Source organism: Marmota marmota, unplaced genomic scaffold, assembly GCF_001458135.2.
Source record: "Marmota marmota marmota unplaced genomic scaffold, marMar, whole genome shotgun sequence".
Lineage (NCBI taxonomy): Eukaryota > Metazoa > Chordata > Mammalia > Rodentia > Sciuridae > Marmota > Marmota marmota.
The window spans coordinates 231728-237727 of record NW_026000185.1 but is presented as its reverse complement, the minus strand read 5'-3'; the positions used below and the strand labels follow the sequence as shown (position 1 = coordinate 237727).

The 6000-nt window shown below is 47.0% G+C and overlaps 1 long non-coding RNA gene across 1 annotated transcript; it reads left to right on the top strand.

Moving 5' to 3' along the window:
• The first annotated feature begins 157 nt into the window (after positions 1 to 157).
• Positions 158 to 4730, top strand: LOC107146618. Its single transcript, XR_001504052.2, has 3 exons — positions 158 to 626; positions 996 to 1197; positions 4326 to 4730. It is a non-coding gene; the product is annotated as an uncharacterized LOC107146618 (long non-coding RNA).
• Positions 4731 to 6000: the final 1270 nt, after the last annotated feature.

Sequence of the window (6000 nt, the reverse complement as noted above, 5' to 3'; positions counted from 1 at the left end):
TACACATCTCCCGGCCATCCCGCTCCCTTGGGCCACGCCCCCTCGTACCCACAGAGTCTGCGCGCGCCGCTAAAGGCCCCGTCATCATCTCACGGGCCCTGTCTCCCCGCCCACGGAGTCTGCGCGGGCGCTGCCTTCCGCTGGCGTCTCTGGCTCCACCCGCTGCCGGGGAGTCGGCTGCCTGTTTGAGCCGGCGGCGCGTGTGCAGTCGTCATCCCGCAGGCAGTTCCGCTGGGCACGCTGGGTTTTCAGAGCCCTGACGAGGCAGCGTTCGGGTCCACTAGTCTCACTAAGAACTTGGAAGACTCGGTGCCATTCCTTTATTCGTGCCGAGGCGAGAGGGACTCAGGGTGAGATGAGAGCGGTCTCAGCTTCTGCACCTCGACTTGCACATCTGTAAAATGGGGCTGATAGCCCTCCTGCTCTCAAGAGCACGTGGAGGGTGCCAGGCATCGTGGTCCTCAGTACATCTTAGGTTACTGGTGTTTCCCGCCGCCAGCCACCGTGCCGCCATTCCCTCCTGCGTGCCCAAGCCCCGGTGGGAGGATCTGTTCTCCCTGTATCACCTTCCAGATGGGACAGCCAAAGCTTGAAAAGTCACTTGACCGAGGTCACAAAGCTAGTAGGTGAGAAATCAGACTCAAAGGTCGTCCTGACTGAGAAGCCACTCCAGCAACCCACTCTGTGCCCCCAATGTCTAGGTCGCTCTTTTTATGGACACACATATAAGTTTTAGTAGGAACTAGTTTAAGGAAGCCAGCGAAGCCCAACAATCTCAGGCTTCTGAGGGCTTGGGGATTATAGCAGGTGGATTGTTCTCTCTAGACCGTGTTTTGAGTGCTGGTCCCACTACATAAGCTCAGCACTTGTGGTGTTCAGTAATATGTGTTCTCTGACTCTGCATGTTAGATCCTGGGGATTGAATCCTGGGGCCTTGCACAGGCGAGGCAAGCACTGAGCTAAATGTACAGACCTGTTTGTTTTATTTTGCCCAGGTTGTCCTCAAACTTGGCAATTCTCCTGCCTCAGCCTTCTCTGACGAACTGGAATTACAGGCATGTACCACTGTACTCAGCTGTTAGATCTTTTCTAAGTAAGATCTGTGAATTAAAAAATTCAAGTTGGAAAGGGATGACACATGATTTGAGAATGACAGGAAGAAACTTTGCCTTGAGGAGGAGGGACAGTACACTGGGGGTAAGTATACATGATTATGCAGCTGCAGAGGCCTCTGATCAAGACGTGGCCCCCAATATCAATAACTAATAAATATTATTATTCAATAGCTAATCAAAGAAAATCTGAGGGAATTAAGGCAGCATGATATTATGCAAAAAAGGTGTGTGCCCCCCACACACACACCTTTCACAGGTCAGCTGTATTCCTCAATGCAAATCCTGTCACTCCTTGTCCCGTTCCATTTCCACAGATGTAAAGTGAATTCTTGCTAGATGGACCAGACATTTAATGGTCAACCACCAGGGCCCAGTTTCCAGGCCCCAGGTGTTGGTGGCTCTTTTACACCTGTTATTTTGTTATTTGTTTTCCTCTTTGCCTGTCTTGTCTCTTCTTTACTGTTTTAATAGCTGTTTTCTAGCATACCACTCATTCCTTTAATGATTTTTAATTTTTAAATTTTATACTTAGCAGATGCTAAGTATTATAGTATACATATTTCAGTATCTACTTCATACTTAATACTAACAATTCCAGAAAGATAGAGAAACTGCCCCAGTATAGCTCCAGCCACTCCTCTCTCCTTTGTGGCCCTTATTAACTTTGTCTATATGTTACAACTCAACCATATCCTGTTATATTGTTCTTATATAATCTTGTTCTTAAAACTTTAGAGGAAAGGATATAGTTTTGGAGGAGTTCATTAATCTTCACATTTGCCATTTCTAGTTCTCTTGATTTCTCTTTCTGTAGATTTGCATTATGTGGCATATTACTAAAGAAAACCTGTATGGTCTCCTTGCTGGGCCTCATTCACTGCAGGTTGCTGGAACAGAATCTGCTCTATGTTCCATAAGCCATCTGGCATTTGTACAGGCCTTGATAAGGTTCAAAGTGCTTTTGCTGCCCGTGGTTTATATCATGAGACTTGTAATTCCTTGTGAACACACAATCAGGCTAATGTCTTAAGGACCAGGAAACACCCTGAATTAATAAAAGGGTGTGCCCTTTCCTCTTCTCTGAGAACCTAAGCTGCTGCTCTGAAACCAGAATGTTCTTCTGAAACAATTATAATTTCAGAATAAGTCATTGGGGTCAAGTGGCACTAACTTGTCCACATTAGCAAGCATCTGAGCTTTTTTGGCCGTTCAGTGATCAAGTTGGTGGGATTTGGGAAAGGGTGGGAGAAATATATTTCCGTAGATACCAATTCTTTCTAAAAACTAGAGAGAAATAATGACCATTCAGTTTTAAAGCTTCCAAGCATTTACTTACAAAACAGGGCGTACCTAACATGGTCCAGGACAGCAGGAATGTAGGAGGGAAGCCCAGCCCTCTGCCTGGGTCCTGATCTGTTTCATGGAGACTTTGTATCATGATCCCAGAATGGGCTTTCTACAGATTTGCATTTGTTCCTTGCAACAAATACTCCTAAGAAGCCTGGATTCTAATCTCCTCAGACAGCTCAAGTTTGCAGGGTACACCAGCTGCCCAGGAAATGGGCCCTCCTTCAGTATTTCATTGAGGCAGCTCCCTGAAACTTGGTCACAACATCAAAGACTCTATTCAAAAAGCCCAGGTAGGGTAGGTGGCCCCAGGAAAGATGAGGGTGATGGAGTGCAGCCTGCCTACCCAGGACACCTCAGACCCTGGAGGAGTAGTAGGCAGAGGGAGGAGTCCCCTGCAGCTTCTCTTCATTACAGACAATAGAATTTTTTCCCCTGGGGATTGAATCCAGGGCCTGATACCTGCCAGGCAAGCGCTATGCCAATAAGCTACATCTCCAGCCCTCTTATTTTTGAGACAGGGTCTCACCAAGTGTCCAGTCTGGCACTGAATTTGTAGTCCTTCTGCCTCAGCCTCTCAAGTACCTGGAATTACAGGCATCTGCCACCACACCCAGCTCAGCTTACAAAATTCTATGGGGACACAAGAGCTTACAACAATGTGAATATTCACAATATCCAAAAAGTGCAAACAGTTCACACCTTCGGCTAATGAATGGATAAACAAAATGTGGTCTATCCATATACAATGGAGTGGCTTTTTAACCATGGAATGATGTACTCATACATACGAAGAAACAGTGAACCTTGAAAATGTGCTAAATGGTAGAAGCCAGTCGTGAAAGAACACATTTGACTCCATTTATGTGAAATATGCAGGAGACTCCAGAGACAGAAAGCAAGTCAGTGGCTGCCACAGCCTGAGACGGGGTGGGAGGCAATGAAAACATTCTAAAATAGGTTATGGTGATTTTAGCACAACATTACGAATATACTTCTTTTAAAAACTTTATTTTTTTATGTGGTGCCAAGTGCCTCACACGTGCTAGGCAAGTGCTCTACCACCCTACCACCGAGCAACAACCCCAACTCATGAATATACTTTTTTGGGGGGGGAGGGACAGGGAACCATGAATATACTTTTTTAAAATATTTTTTAGTTGTCAATGGATTTTTATTTTATTTATGTATATGCAGTGCTGAGACTCGAACCCAGTGTCTCACACATGCTAGGCAAGTGTTCTACAACTGAGCCACAACCTCAGCCCGTGAATATACTTTTAAATTAAATCTCTAAATTGTATACTTAAAAAATTGTGAAGTATGTTTTATCTTAAGAATAATTTGAGGGCTGGGGATGTGGCTCAAGCGGTAGCGCGCTCGCCTGGCATGCGTGCTGCCCGGGTTCGATCCTCAGCACCACATACAAACAAAGATGTTGTGTCCGCCGAAAACTAAAAAATAAATATTAAAAAAAAAAATTCTCTCTCTCTCTCTCTCCCCCACTCTCTCTTTAAAAAAAAAAAAAAAAGAGTAATTTGAGCTGGGTGCAGTGGAGAATGCCTGTAATTTGGGAGGCTGAGACAAGAGGATCCTGAGTTCAAAGCCAGCCTCAGCAAAAAGTGAGGTACTAAACAACTCAGTGAGACCCTGACTCTAAATAAAACACAAAATAGGGCTGGGTATGTGGCTCAGTGGTCGAGTGGCCCCCAAGTTCAATACCCAGTACCCTCCAAGAAAGAATAATTTGCTGTTACAACACACCCCCCCATGGAGACAGCGCGTCCAAGTAGACACATTATTACTGTACCGACATCATTATGGAGTTGGAAGTTTGGCTCTCCCACTTTTCCTTTTCCTCAGGCCACCTTCTTTGCACAATGAGCCATACACTTGAAGGATGGGGGTGAGATCTCCCACAGAATGCTGAGACCGAGGCTGTGACAGCAGTGATCCTCGCTGCAAATCAGAGCGTGAAACTGGCTGATTCAGGCAGAAGTGGAATTCATGAAAGAATGGTTCTGAGCACAGAGAACTGCTGAGAGGGTGGAGAGCTGGGCACAGACCGACCAGGGGGAGTAGGGGAGGAAAAGTCTGCACCACCTGTCGGACTTCACTTCTGTGGATTCCCAAGGTCAGAGCGACCGATGTTCATCTTTCAACTGAAACGGCACCGGAGGCAACCTTTTAAGATCTCCTATTCTCTGTTTTCTACATTTATTATTATTACTATTGTTACTATTATTATTATTAAAAAGTCCAAAAGGAGTTTGGGAGAAAGCATAAAGGAAAAAAAATGCATTGAAGGCCATCAGACTAGGGAGACTGAGCAGAATCATGATCAGCACTCTGTTCTAACAGATTATGGATTTGGTAGGTAAGATTGCTTCTAAAGCATTTGTGAAGTAACAGTGGTGCCCACGGATAGGACCAGTTACTCAGAAGGTTGAGGCAGGATGGCTTGAGCCTGAGAGTTTGAGGCCAGCCTTGACAACATAGTGAGACCATCTCTTAAAAAAACAGGCTGGGGGTATAGCCCAGTGGTAGAGCGCTTGCCTCGCATGCACCAGGCCCTGGGTTCCGTCCCACCACCACAAAAATATATACATATGTGCAGAAGAAGTAAAAATCCAGACTTGGGCTGGGGTTGTGGCTCAGTGGTAGAGTGCTCCCACATGAGGCACTGGGTTCTATCCTCAGCACTACATAAAAATAAATAAAGGTATGGTGTCCATCTACAGTTAAAAAATAAATAAATAGGGGCTGGAGTTGTAGCTCGGTGGCAGAGTGCTTGCCCCTCACCCGGGAGGCCTTGGGTTCAACCCTCAGCACCACATTAAAAAAAAAATAAAGAAAATTTCTAAATAAATAACTAAATAAACCCAGAACTGGTCTCCAGGGCCTTCCCACACAGGGAAACCAGAGGCCCTCCCGACACCCTCCGGGGGACTCGGGGACCCCTCCTACTCTGAGCTGTTGGTTTTGCGCAGTGCCCCCCTTCCACCCTCCTGCTCACCCCCGGAAGCGGGCCCAAGCCTCTCTTCCGCTTCCCAGCAGCCCACCTTCAGGTTGTCATGAGGAAGTCATTCTGCCTGAGGGGTTCAAGGGCTCGTCCACCAGAGACCCTGCCTTTCAAGTCCTCAGCTGGCCCTTCCCGTGGCCGCCTGCCCCCGGCCCCGCCACGCTCTTCTCCCTGGCCCGCTGTCCTGCTCCCCGTTAGGCCAGTGCAGTTGCTTCTGTTACCTGGCAGCCCCCTGGGCCCAAGCCCTCAGTGGTCTCTTTCAGCAATGCCAGGGCCTGTCGAGGGTGCTCTGTGGACTCCCACCAGCTGGTCGCCGTCCTCCATGCTAAGTAACTCCCCTGAACAAACAGCACAGCCCCCCCAGGGTTACACCAGAAGCTACAGCCCGACTCGGAGGAGAAGAGGGTATATGTGAAAAGCTGCCTCCAAGTGGCAATCTGTCACTCACTGCTTAAGTTAAAATATCTTTTTTAAACCAACTTGTGATTTTGATACCCAGTTTCAACAATTCTTTGT